We start from the raw sequence: 15148 nt of genomic DNA, 5'->3' as shown, positions 1-15148 counted from the left end.
TTAACTGGTCTCTACTACACCAATCATTAGTCACTTAACCAATCTGATGCAGGCAATTACTCGGTTGAGGTTCCCTACCTCCAAGTGTATCTTGTTTGTGTCAACCTGACCAAACTAACAAGCACAGATATCTAAGACACTTGGAAGGCATCTTTCCAGTGTAAAAAATGAAAATTGCCAAGCATGTACAAGGTGTTCTGATGAGATGGAGGATTTTAACACTGATTGACAGCTTTCTGCAGAGAACTTGGTATTCTATGCCATTGCACTGGCACTCCAGAAAGCTTTGTTAAGGTGACAGCAAACACACATACACAAAAGAAAAAAAAAACCAAACCAAACCAAAACAAAACCAGGAAACCTTTTACCATCCAGGAACCAAAAATTGAAACAGAGATTTTGAATATTAAGAATTGATTTGGCATGGGTGTGGAGGGAGAATATAGTAAATAGTTCAGAAACCCTGATGCTACCTCCTGGTGCTCTGAGAGACACAAGAAATCTAGATGTCTGGTCTAAAAAGAAATTGATAGCCGTAACAGAAGAATAAACTATACAATCCTCCTATTTTCCTTCACTGGAGGAAAAAATGAAATTCCTCTGTGTCCTATGCAGGGGTTGGGATTTCTACAATATGAAACACATCCTGGAATCTTAGAAAATGAAAACCACACTTACATTTCCAAATGAAATCAGGATGAACTGAAACACTCTCTGTTCAGCTCCTGTCTTCCAAAGAAGCCCCACTGCACTTATTGGTGGGGGCTTTGGACACTTGGTGCTGCCTTCTTTCAAGATACAACTGTTGTTTTCAGATGTTCAATCCATTCTAAAAGCTTCTTTAAGCAAATTTAGAGTCCCCCTCCCCCTATATCTCCCTACAAAGTAAACTTATTTGTTTCCACACTTGGAGGTTAGTGTTAGTTAATGAATTGAGAAGCTATGCATAGAGCTCTTCTCTATAAAATGGGATGGAAAGCAGTAACTATTACAGAGTATTTAGCATAAAATACCTGTTGCATGTCCCAAAATGGCGAGCTTTCTGTGATGTCTACCATGCTGTCCCCTCTTACTTGGGTTTTTATGTTTCTCTTTTTGGTCTCATGAACGCTATCTTCCACAAAATAGTGTATTCAAATAAATACTCCATCAACTTATCAACAATCTAATCTCACCACAGGGCTTTGTCAACTTCAGAAAACAAAACTAAACAAAACAAAACAAAACAAAACGATAATGTTCCAGTTGTGTGACAGAGCCTCTCATTGCCTTGATCCTGCAGAATCAGAAATAAGACCACCTCTCTGATTTACACACTCCTTACTAGTCCAACTGATGTCACTTGCTCAAGAACAACTGATCCTCCATGTTTCTGTTTCAGGGCATTTGTGCATGTTTATTTCCATTGCTGGGAAGAACGTCCTGAGTAAAGATGGCAATTTTTTTTTCATTTTCTTTTTTTCCCCCATTTCATTTGCATACAGCATTTGCTAAAAAAATCACTTTTATCAAATAAATATCCTTAGACATTCTCTTTAAAGGAGTATTCACCAAGCTCATCTTATGTTATTTTGATTCATTCTGTGCAGTTGTATTTCATACTTTGTATACATGTGCATATGTATTTGCTTAGTGTATTTATGCACATATATATCCATGTACATATATGTATGAGCCTAAAACTATAGTTTTACTTAGAAAATATGTTAACAGCTTTCCAAGTGTATAGATTAAAAGAGAAAAGTAAAAAGAAATTTGTTAAGAGGTAGACTTTATAGCACATGATTTTCCTTTTGTACAGATATGATTACAATTGTATTTATTATCTATAATTTTCTATATATACAGCAGATTCATGGAAGATATTGAAATGTAGGCTATGATGTACAGTCTGGAAGACCAAGAATTAAAAAGGCTATTCAAGAATTAGTATGGAAAATAGAATGATAATCTAGCCAGTTATCACAAACTTGGTGTATGCTTTATTATTTTTCTCAGATATATGAACTAAACTTCCACTATGCTCTTAAGATGCATTCAATCTCTACTTATGTTCTCACTCAAAAATGTCCTTTATTTCCAAACTGGACTTGGAATCCTAGTCAACGTGTTTCTTCTTTGTTTCTAAACTTTCATAATCCTAGGTCATAGACCTAAGCCATGGACCTGATCTCCTGTCAAATGACCTTCAGTCACATGATGTTCTTCACTGGAGGGGAGATTTGGCTTACAGACTTATTTGTGTCACTGAACATTGCACGTTAATGAGAGGCCTCTCTATCTGCAGCACCTGCTTCCTGGGTGTGTTCCAGGCTGTCACTATCAGTCCCAGTACCACTTCATTGGCAAAATAAGAACAAAAATTAAAAACACATGAAGTATGCTCTCTTATGTATATCATCTTTCAATTTGTCCTTTTAGTAGTAACCAGATCTTCTATATTGGTACTTATACCAACATGAGTGAGACCAACCAGATGAAAGTCAATAAATACTATTACCCACGAACTACATCAGAGAACTGATTTTAACAGTGGCGACTTCTAGAGATGTGTTTCTTATAGAAGTGATGTTAACCACAAGTACATACATGATGATTATCTTGTTCATACAACAGAGGCAAGGCAAACATCTTCATAGCATCAGACATCTGAGAGCATCCCTGAGAAAAGAGCTACCCAAACCTCCTTGCTGCTGGTGGTTTGCTTTGTGGTCATGTATTGGGTAGACTATATCATCTCATCATCATCATTTTTGTTTGGCATGTATGACCCATCATCCAAACTGTTCAGAAGTTGGCGGTGAATGCCTATCCCACAATTACTAATTTAGTACAATCAGTTTTGATAACAGAATAATAATTATGCTGAAAAAAATCTCCAGTCAAAACGCCATCATACATATTTTTTAAAAAGATATTTTCTCTCTTCTTTATAAAGCTTTTAAGTTATTTCTTATTCATATGTACAAGTGTTGTACCAGAGTGCATGCATTTGTCTATCCGGATGTCTACCATGATAAGAAAATGTCAGGGGATTCCCTGAAACTGGATTTACACTGGTTATAAAGAATCCTCATTTATTTTGTTTCCAAAATACAGATTGTTTTAATTCTTTCTAACCCTATGAAGAATTGAGATGGAATTTTGATGGGGATTGCATTGAATCTGTAGATTGCTTTTGGTAAGATGGTTATTTTTGCAATATTAATCCTGACAATCTATGAGCATGGAAGATTTTTCCATGTTCTGAGGTCTTCTTTGATTTCTTTCTTCTGGGATTTGAAATTCTTCTTATACAGATCTTTCACTTGCTTCGTCACCAAGATATTTTATATTATTTGTGACTATTGTGAAGGGAATTTTTTCCCTAATTTCTTTCTCAGCCTTTTTATCTTTTGAGGAGAGTTAATTTTATGTATTCAGTCACTTTGCTGAAGTTGTTTATCAGCTGAAGGAGCTCTCTGGTAGAATTTTTGGGGTTGCTTATGTATACTATCATGTCATCTGCAAATAGTGATATCTTGACTTCTTCCCTGCCAGTTTCTATCCCTTTGATCTGTTTTTGTTGTCCAATTATTCTGGCTAGAAATTTGAGTACTGTACTGAATAGGTAAGGAAAGAGTTGGCAGTCTTGGCTTGTCCCTGATTTTAATGGGATTTCTTTGAGTTCCTCTCCATTTAGTTGAATGTTGGCTTTTGGTTTGCTGTATATTATATTTAGGTATCTACATTGAATTCCTGATATCTCCAATACTTTTAACATGTATGGGTATTGTATTTTGTGAAAGGCTTTCTCAGCATCTAATGAGATGATCATGTGTTTGTTTTTTTTTTATTTTGAATTTGTTTATGTAGTGGATTATGTTGATGGATTTCCACACATTTTACCATCCTTGCATTCCTGGGATGAAGCCTACTTGATCATGTTGGATTATCATTTTGATTTGTTCTTGAATATGGATTGCAAGAATTTTATTGAGTATTTTTGCATTGATATTCAAAAGGAAAATTTGTCTATAGTTATTTCTTTGATGGACCATTTTGTATTTTAGCTATCATTGTAATTGTGGCTTTATAGAAATAATTGGGGAGTGTTCTTTCTATTTTTGTTTTATGAAATAGTTTGAAGAGTATTAGTATTAGATCTTCTTTGAAGGTCTACAAATTTCTGCATTCAAGCCATCTCGTCCTGGGCTTTTTTTGGTTGGGAGACTTTTAATAACTGCTTCTATTTCTTTAGGAATTATGAGACTGTTTAGATGGTTTAGATGGTTTATCTGATGCTGAAATCTGTCTGGGAAATTCATTTCATTCTAGTTTTCAACTTTTGTTGAGTATATACTTTTGTAGTAGGATCTGATTTTTTTTTAATTTCCTCAGTTTCTGTTCTTATGTCTCCCTTTTCATTTCTGATTTTGTTAATTTGGATACTGTATCTGTAACCTCTGGTTAGTCTGGGCTAATGGTTATTTTCTTGCTCATTTTCTCAAAGAACGAGCTCCTAGCTTTGTTGATTCTTTGTATAGTTTTTTTTTTGTTTTTGTTTTTGTTGTGGTTTGTTTGTTTGTTTCTACTTGGTGATTTCAGCTCTACATTTGATTATTTTCTGCTGTCTACTCCTCTTGGGTGTATTTGCTTCTTTTTGTTCTAGAGCTTTCAGATGACCTGTTAAGCTGTTAGTCTTTCCAGTTTCCTTTTGAAAGTACTGAGAGCTATGAAATTTCTTCTTACTACTGCTTTCAATGTGTCCAGTGAGTTTGGATATGTTGTGCCTTCAGTTTCATTGCATTCTGAAAAGTATTTAATTTCTTCCCTTACCATCTTATAATTGATTGGATAGTTGGTCAGCTTCTATGTGGAGGTGGACTTTTTTTGTTGCTATTGAAGACCAACCTTAATCCTTGGTGGCTCTAAAGGATACATGGGATTGATTTAATGTTCTTGTATCTGCTGAAGTTTGTTTTGTGTCAGAGAATATGATTGATTTTTGAGAAAATTCCATGAGGTGCTGAGAAGAAGGTATATTCTTTTGTTATAGGGTAAAGTGGTCTGTAGACACCAGTTAAATCCATTTGGTTCATAACTTCTGTTAGTTTCACTGTGTCTCTGTTTAGTTTCGGTTTCCATGATCTGTCCATTGTTGCAAGTGAAGTGTTGAAGTTTTCTACTATTATTCTGTGCGATTCAATGTGTGTTTTGAGCTTCAGTAATATTTATTTTACAAATGCAGGTGCCCTTGCATTTGGGGCATAGTTGTTCAGATTGGGAGTTCATCTTGGTGGATTTTTCCTTTGATGAGTATGTAGTTTCCTTCCCCATATTTTTTGATGACTTTTGTTTGAAAATTTATTTTGGTAGATAATAGAATGGCTTCTCCCAGTTGTTTCTTGGGACCATTTTCTTGGGAAAATTTTTCCTACTCTTTTACTTTGAGTCTTTGACTCTGAGTTGTGTTTCCGGTATGCAGCAAAATGCTGGATCCTACTTATGCATCCAGTCTGTCTTTTTATTGGGGAATTGAGTCTATTGATGCTGAAAGATATTAGGGATGAATGATTGTTGCCTTCTGTTATTTTTGTTGGTAGATGCGGAATTATACCTGTGTATTTCTCTTCTTTTGGGTATGCTGTGAAAAGATTAATTTCTTTCTTTCTCTTGGATACAGTTTCCCTCAGAGTGTTGGGTTTTTTCTTCTATTATCCTTTGTAGGGCTGGATTTGTGGAAAGATATCATTTATAGTTGGATTTGTCTTGGAATACCTTGGTTTCTCCATCTACGGCAATTATGAGTTTTGTTGGGTATAATAGCCTGGGTTGACACTTTATATTATCTTCTTTATATTATCTTTTGTCATCAGTATGACAGAATCTTCTGGCTTTTAGAATCTCTGCTGAGAAGTCTGGTGTAATTCTGATAGGTCTGCCTTTATATGTTACTTGACCATTTTTCCTTACTGCTTTCAAAATTCTTTCTTTGTTCTGTGCCTTTGGTATTTTAATTATTATGTAATGAGAGGAATTTATTTTCTGTCCCCATCTGTTTGGTGTTCTGTAGGCTTCTTGTACGTTTATGGGCATTTCTTTCTTTAGGTTAGGGAAGTTTTCTTCTATAATTTACTTGAAGATGTTTTCTGGCTCTTTGAATTAGGAATCTTCACTCTTTCCCATATCCATTATTCTTGGGTTTGGTCTTTTCAGTCTGTCCTGTGTTTCTTGAATGTTTTGAGATATATTTTTTTTTCTTTTTGTATTTTCTTTGACTGTTGTGTCAATGTCTTCGATTATATCTTCTACCACTGAGATTCTCTCTTCTATCACTTGTATTCAGTTGGTGATGCTTGCATCTGTGACTCCTGCTTTCTTTCCTAGGTCTTCCATCTCTAGGGCTGTCTCCCTTTGAGTTTTCTTTAATTACTCAATTTCCATTTTTAGATCCTGAAATAAATTTGTTCAATTTCTTCACCTACTTAATGGTGTTCTTCTGTATTTCTTTAAGGGATCTATGTGTTTCCTGTTTAAGGATCTCTACTTGTTAACTTGTATTTTCCTGTATTCCTTTAAGGGATCTATGCGTTTCCTGTTTAAGGATCTCTACTTGTTAACTTGTGTTTTCCTGTATTTCTTTAAGGGAGGTTTTTTTTTTTTTTTAATCTCTGAAAGTCCTCTATCTTTTCCATGAAATAATTGTTTAGATCTGAATCTTGCTTTACAGGTGTGTTGGGGTATCCAGTACTTGCTCTGGTGTGCAAACTGAATTCTGATGTTGCCAAGTCAAATTTGTTTGTGTTGCTTATGTTCTTATGCTTGCCTCTCACCATCTGGTTATCTGTGGTGTTATCAGGCCTCCCTGTCTCTGACTAGAGACTGTCCTTCCTGTGAGCCTGCAATTCCATGATTCAGGGATCCTATAATCCTGTGATCCTGTGGTCCTGGATATGTTAGAATACCTAGGGAGTCAAGCTGCAATTGGAGTGTGGGCTGTGTGGGTTTGGATGTCTAGTGAAGGGTTCTGCCTCAGTCACAGGTGGGAACCAGAAGGTACTTGTGTCTCCGGCTGGGCAGGGAATCTGCATCCCTGTGTCGCAGGGGTCCTGGTACACTGGGTTTGGGGACTGGATTTAGGGTCTCATCTGTGCAATAGGATGTTTCAGAATACCTGGGTAGTGGAGCTGCAACTGGGGTGTGGGCTGTGTTGGACCTGGTCCGGCACCCAGGCTCTGCTCCCAGCACAGCTAAGAGGTGATTATTCTAATAATAAAATACCATACATCTGTTGGTAGGAAACTTCCTTAGCTTTATAAACAGTATTTCCCCAAACTAATCACACTGTGTAGTCAAAGCTTCAGTTCAAAGTTTCAGCACTGCTTTAAACACACACACACACACACACACACACACACACACACACACACACACACGCACCACAAAACCTAAGAAAGTAGTTTATTTCCACACCTTTAATTTGTAATTCATTGATTCTTATCTGATAAAGGAAAAAGAAAAGCAAATAAATACTTTTTATATGGGACCTCCAAAGACTAAAAACCTGTTAATGTTAATTACCTATTTAAAAGAAGCAAGAGATTTCAAAGTCAGTTCTTAAGATTAATCCGAAAAACTCTCATAAGGTTTCCGGCCATAAATCCAAAGCATAAAATACATTCTCTTTTTTTAAAAAAATCAGTCTATTATTAAATTCTCACAGTACACAGTAACTAAGTCTGCTTTTAATGTCCTATTTACAAACGTCAAAACACTAGAAACTTAATAAATGGATAAATTTAACAATGGAGATAAGTGTAGAAATAGTACATCATGATGTCATGATATTCAGGGAGTCAAAAGAAGTAGCTTTTAATATGATAACATCGTACAGATGAATACTGACTTTAGAAAATAGAAATAAAAATCAAAACTCACAGGAAAAATTACAAAGGAAATAATATTCATTTGTCACAAAGGGACTGTAGTTTACATGGATCATTCTACAATCCCACAAAACAGTAAAATTCAGAGCTCTAAGAATTTAGTCCATAAAAACTACTGAATTTTGTTTACTTGTTGAATACATATGGGCCAACCACTTTGGAAATGAAGTCAGTATTGTCTTGTATAGCTAACAAGATGTTATTGTTGTTGTGGGAATCTCACTATAACCTCTTTCTTGTTTTATTCCCAATGTAAATACATGCATCATTTTTACCCAGCAGTTCTTCTTGCAAATATGAAAACAGAAAACTCACACCTGTTTGACAAAAAGTCTACAAAAATGTTTATAATAGAGTTTGCAATTGGAAAATGTAGTAATCAAAACAACTCTGTTTGGCCAGGCAGGGCCATTAAAATAAGTTTGAGTAGAAGACAAATATTTTAGTACTAGTAATATAATGTAAGAAATTACTGCATGATTATGTGTAATCTTTTGTCTATGGAATTATGTATACTAATAATATAGCAAAATTATCTTATGATATAGCATGAAATGTTCAGAACCTATTATTATGGATGAAAAACTATTCCATATTCACAGACTTGAGAGGAAACATAATAATATAAATTGAAATATCAGAATATTATATAAAAGTGGATACCTGCTACTACTAATAACAATTTTAAAAACTCATTAGATACTAGAAGTAGAAAAGGCATTCCCTATCCTTTACAGATAACTACTCTGAAAGGTCAGCAAAATGTTACTATTTCCATTCAATATTGTGTGAAGACAATTAATAAAATAAACCAAGCAAGAAAACAAAATACATACAGATTAGAACAAGAGGCAACTGTATTACTTGAGGATGATAAAGTCATTAACACAGAAACTCCTGAGAAACTTACAAAATACTTACTAGAACTACTGTAAGTGTACCAGGGGAGGTAGGGAATGAAATCAATAACAGTGAAAACCAATTGTCTTCTTAGAGATTAATGAGAAGAGTTGACAGTGAAAGTGAGACAAGATCATCAAACTACAGATGATTTATGGATAGCTTTAACTAGAGATGTAGACCTGGACAGTGAAAATGATAGTGCTATAGAGTTAAGGCAAGTACAAATAAATGGAGCTCTATGCAGTGCTTGCATGTTGAAATGATCTAATACAACCAAGATAACCCTCTCCCTGGCTTCATGACCTTTTGGCTAAGATCAAGTGTAAAATAACCCTCTCCCCACAGCAACTTACAGATTCCCTACAATTGAACAATTGTGTCAGGCTACCTCCTCCTCAACTGCCATCTTCTCTTCTTCATCCCCACCCCCAGTCTTTTTTTTTTTTTTTTTTTGCGTGGAGAAAAGATGATTTGATGCTACAATGTATATGGATAGATGATGTGCTTACAATAGCAAAGACAAGTTAGTAACTGGGTTAAAATGGACAGTATTTGATTTCAAAACTTTTATCAAATTATCAAGAAAGCATGGGCAAAATATGAATGCATTTGCTATTCACCTACACGTGTGCTATTATGGCTAATGGCTGATTTGATTGCTCACTTAATTAAGAGTTACATATTTAAATTTTTTTATGTTTGCCTATGTCTGTGCATGGGCTTATGTGTATGAAGGTGTGTGTTTACATGGTACATCCACTTATGTCTGAATGTTTTTGCCAATTCTACCACACTTCACTATCCATTTTGCTTTTTTTTTTGTTTCGTTGTTTTTTTTTTATCTTTATTAACTCGAGTATTTCTTATTTACATTTCGATTGTTATTCCCCTTCCCGGTTTCCGGGCCAACATCCCCCTAACCCCTCCGCTCCCCTTTTTATGGGTGTTCCCCTCCCCATCCTCCCTCCATTACCGCCCTCCCCCCAACAATCACGTTCACTCGGGGTTCAGTCTTGGCAGGACCAAGGGCTTCCCCTTCCACTGGTGCTCTTACTAGGCTATTCATTGCTACCTATGAGGTTGGAGCCCAGGGTCAGTCCATGTATAGTCTTTAGGTAGTGGCTTAGTCCCTGGAAGCTCTGATTGGTTGGCATTGTTGTTCATATGGGGTCGCGAGCCCCTGCAAGCTCTTCCAGTCCTTTCTCTGATTCCTGAGACACTGTTTCTTGCTGAACCTGGATGATGTTAGGCTAAACTGGAAGCTAGAAAACCCTAGGAATTCTCTTGTGTTAGGACTCATGACTGTTCCTGCTGAGGTTTTGGATCACACCTAGCTTTTAATTGGTTCTTAACTCTGATACTTAGTCTTATACTCTTGACTGTTTGGTTATCTTAAATGCTCTGTGTCTATGGCTTACATGATGGTATTTCCAGAGGTGATCATGGGGGTTCTCATCTACTGAACAGTCTATTTCATTTATGGAATCAAGATGAGTAGAATTCTGGGGGAGAAAAAATATGGAATATTGAATCTGGTGGAAGGAAAAAACTCCTGACTGTGTGTCTTTGAGGAGCTATAACTTACCTTGTTCCTGTCCATTAATGCTCCATTCTGATCACTGGACATATATGCTTCTACCACCAAGATACTCTAACTCATCATAGTCGCAGAACACACAGCCAAACTATGAACTGAAATCCTCCAAGAAGTGGAAATAAAACTTTCTTTTTTAAGTTGGTCTGTCAAATATTTTTCAATTATAGCCATGCAAAAGACATGCACAGACATGCACACTGACACAGATGCAGACAAACATACAGACATACAAACAGAGACACACATAAGCACACACAAAATCATACGCACTTTCTTCCTGGTATATTTAGTAGAAGTTGGGAAATAGTTCAGAACAGGCTTATGAAGAAGGATTGTATAGCTTCCTGGATTGGATCCCCATAAACTGAATACCACAGTGAAAACAGTTTTATCTCAGCAGTCAGGAGACAGGCAAGAGAATAAGAAGTTTAGTTGCTGTATATCAAGTTTGACTCCAGCCTAGTCTACATGAAACTCTGTCAAAAGAAAGAAGGAAAGGAGGAAGGAAGGAAGGAAAGAAGGAAGGAAGGAAGGAAGGAAGGAAGAGTTTAAACCATTTCAACTGATTTTCATAAAATTTCCCAGGAAATAAACAAATGGCTATATTATTTGTAATAAATTTTCGTCAGAACATTTGCATACAGAGATGGATTCAAAACTTGAAAAATAAATATACAGCTAAAACTAAAAAGAAATCACTTAGCAATAAACATGGGAAATATTTATAGATTAGACAGAACAACAACATGATAAAAAACAGTGTGCAAATTCGACTTCATTAGGATTAAAGACAAAATTTCTCTTTGAAAGAGACCATTGAGATAATTAAAAGGCAAGTCACAAAACAGAGGAACGCATTGGCAAATACATATCTGATGATATACTTTAGCCAAACAAAATCCTTACAAATAGAAAATGAGAAAATAAGAACACAAACAACTCGATATAGAATAGGCAACATCTTGAATAGACACACTGCCAAAGAAGTTGCAGAGATGGCAAATCAGCTTGTGAAAGGCTTCTGTAACAGCATCAGTCATCAGGGGAAAGCAAATTAAAACCATAATAGGATGTCAGTGCACACACATTAGCATGCTAAAATTATAAAGGCTGATGATGCCAAATGCTGGTAAAATATAGAGCAACTGAAATTCTCATAAATCGGTGATGGGAGTGTAAACGCCACAATGATGAGGAAATCATTAGGCAGTTTTTGATTATATTTGAGTTAACTGACAAGATGAACAAGCCATTGAGTCACTAGACACTTCTCCAAGAGGAATGAAAATGTAGGTGTCTGCACATTGTGGGTGAATATTTAAAGCAGCCTTTACATGCACACACAGGTGCCCACACACATGCACATGCACACACAAACACACACACACACACACACACACACACACACACACACACACACCCAGAGAGAGAGAGAAAGAGAGAGAGAGAGAATTCAGTTGGTATCCAAGCACCAGCCAGTAAGAGACCAATTTGTGCAGTGGAATACTCTTTTATAATCAAAAGAAATATGTTCTGAAACCATGCAACAATATGGAAGGATACTCATGACTCAGTCATTAGGTGGGAAAAAATAGAATTAATAAAATAAAATAAAATAAAATAGCTTGGTGTTTCCAAATATGAAATCTAGAAAATGCAAACTAATCAATTTAGATAAAAGGCAGATAGGTCATCGAAAGCAGGATGTTACTCAGCTTTAAGTGGGTACTGAGATCTAAACTCTGGGCCCCATGTTTACCCATCATGTATTCTTAACCATCCAGCCTGTTTTTAGCCCTTTTCTATGATGCACATGAGAGTTTTCCCAGAAATGGTTCTCTGATGAATGTTCTGATCTAGTAGATAGTTTAACAGGGTGATAGACACAAAGTTAGAGTATGCTTTGGAGAGGTGGTGACCTGCTAAAGGCACCAACAGGTGGAGGCCGTTTGAATAGTTTTGATGTTGGTGGTGGTGTAAATAGTGTATGTGTCTGCCAAGTCTTATCAAATCATAGACTTTAAGTTGCTGCTGTCTAGTATACATCTCAATGCATTTGGAACAATGGCATCATGGTTATGTAGCAGTTTTCTGCAAGATTAAAAATTCTATCTTGGGAGGAAACTCCTTAAGACAAGAAGTAAACAATGTATGATAGCTTCGGGGAAGTTTCTGAAACTGATCAAATTCATTAGCATCCTCTCTCCCCAAGACTGTATAAACTGTAATTACTGCTTAAAGTGACTCCTTGGCAAGTCAAAGATACAAAATAACTGTCTCAGACAAACCCAACTGCCTGGAAGAAGCTCCGACCAACTGAGCCACCAGGAAAGGACACTCCCATCCTATTAAGTTGTCCTTGAGTTGTGCAGTGTGCTTTAGGTTTCAAGGTTGGAGAGCTGCTACCCCACTGTGGGGGGTCTTTGTGATGCAGCTACCTCTGAGTCATTCATTGTCTTTCAAGTTACCTCAAATTCCTATTCCACTAAGTAATCCCAATGACTCATAGGTTTACCAAGGGGCATACTGGTATCACCACTACTTCGCTCTTTTTCCCCATTCCTTTTTTAAACAGGTGTGTGTGTGTGTGTGTGTGTGTGTGTGTGTGTGTGTGTGTGTGTGTGTGTGTGTTTATTGCATTTCTCAAAGAAATGTTGATTGCACAACAATCACTCAGAAAATAACCTATTTTAGAAAAAAAAACAAAATTTCAAAAGGAACATGGGTAAAGATGATATATGTATCACAAGCAAGGGCATGAAAGATATTTGGATCATTGTTCTTCATGAAATGCAGATTTAAACTACTTAAACTAGCTTAAATTCACACCAAACACTGAACTAAATTTACCTACTGAGTATGAATTATCTGACAGCCTCAAAAATTTCTTGTGGAAATGTAACATGGGTAATAAAATGCTCAACATGTTTTGAAGGTAAACCTACACTTGACATACAATACAATACTTTTCTTTCTTGGTAAATCACTGAGACAAATCAAAACATATATGTATAAAACTTTATATCTAAACTTGTGTAAAAACGTTTATTTTATGTACAAGTATAGTAGCTATTTTGAAATTACTTATCATATTTAATTAGTACCACCTCATATATTCATTAGATAAATAGGCTACATGATAATGAGCTGAAATAGTACATTATCTTATTATGAACTTTTGAACAATATTAATAGCATATGTAGTCAGTAAGAACTCAGAGTATTTAATAAAAATTACATGCAGGCATCTACTCAGTATGGAGTCCATGTTGTAGCATTTGTGCCTGTTGGAATAAATATTTCTGTCTATTTCTGAGCCAAATGAAAGAGGCATATTTTCTAAACAAATCACTTTCGTATTTCTGTTTCATCCGAAAATGTGTGATAGAAGCTTATGACCTGGGAGAAATGGAACTTACTTTTAAAATACCATTGCCAGAGGATTACACTTTACAGGGAAGCTGCTTTAGTGAGATTTTCTGGGTCATTTCTCCTTCACAATTTTTGTAGTCACTTTGCTGTGTGAAGCTGACTCTGACATTTATACACCAGTACTGTTTTCTGTAATGTTCCCCCAGGTAGGAATATCTTTCATTCAAAGAGACCATTAAATACAGTTCCAGATCTCTCTCTCTCTCTCTCTCTCTCTCTCTCTCTCTCTCTCTCTCTCTCTCTCTCTCTCTCTCTCTCTCTCCCCACACACACACACACACACTATAATCTGCTTGCTCCTTAAGCTTCTATTCTTCATTTATATCATCCATGTCATCCATAATCATTGGCTAAACTTAATAGTTTAAACTCCCCTTTTGGTTTAAAAGTAAGACCTCTCCACTGACTTGGTTTTCGTTGTTGTTGTTGTTGTTGTTGTTGTTGTTGATGATGATGATGATGATGATGGTGATGATGATGATGATGATAGCAATAATGCAGAATTCAGCACAGAGAGAAATGAAGATCGTAGCTCACTGTATAGGCCTGGTTGATTTGGAACTGGCTACGTAACTAAGCCAACATAGAGATCCACCTGCCTGTCTCCTGAGTTCCAGGATTAAAAGTGTGCACTACCATACCCAGCAACAGTTCTCTTTCTTTGAGTACTTTGATTCTAATAATTTCTCTAACCACTTTGAGGAGGTTCTACCTAGAGAACAGCTTATGAGTAAGTAGCATGAAGCAGATGGATATAGCAAAACATCCCCAAATCATGTGCTTACACATCCAGCAGGGAAGGCTGACAAAGTCACATTGGAGTCCCCAGCTGAGAGATTTCCATGCAGAGCAGTGCAGTCCACTGTGGCTGAGCATCTGGCTCCTCATCCTTTTATACCATGAGATAAACAATTTAGGAAGGTTTCGTCTACTGCCTACCATAAAATGTGCACTGTGGGGTGTTTGTTTTGTTTGTTTGTTTTGGAAACATTTCAAGCTCTCTGTTGTTCTCCTTCCTCTCTGGGTTCAGGGTCAAGCCTGTCATCCCAGGCTAAGAGTCTGGAGAGACACTTGATTTATCATATAAAAAAGTTTAGTACTAGAGAAAGTAAGGAAAGGGGGCATCTTGTATTCAGAGTCAATTTTCAGCAAGCTCGAATAGTACATTGCAATTAACCAGTATAACTTATATTACAGAAGATCTGAGCATTAAAGAAGACGAAGGAGAAATAATGTGCAAAATTACTCTCAACGGTTAAAACCTTTATTAATAAATTCCAGTAATTAT

The 15148-nt window shown here is 36.2% G+C and overlaps 1 pseudogene; it reads left to right on the top strand.

Moving 5' to 3' along the window:
* On the top strand, positions 2051–2936 carry Vom1r-ps67 (vomeronasal 1 receptor pseudogene 67; annotated as a pseudogene).

Source organism: Rattus norvegicus, chromosome 1, assembly GCF_021556685.1.
Source record: "Rattus norvegicus strain SHRSP/BbbUtx chromosome 1, alternate assembly SHRSP_T2T, whole genome shotgun sequence".
Lineage (NCBI taxonomy): Eukaryota > Metazoa > Chordata > Mammalia > Rodentia > Muridae > Rattus > Rattus norvegicus.
Note: the sequence above shows the minus strand (reverse complement) of the source record. Positions and strands in the feature narration are given on the sequence as shown.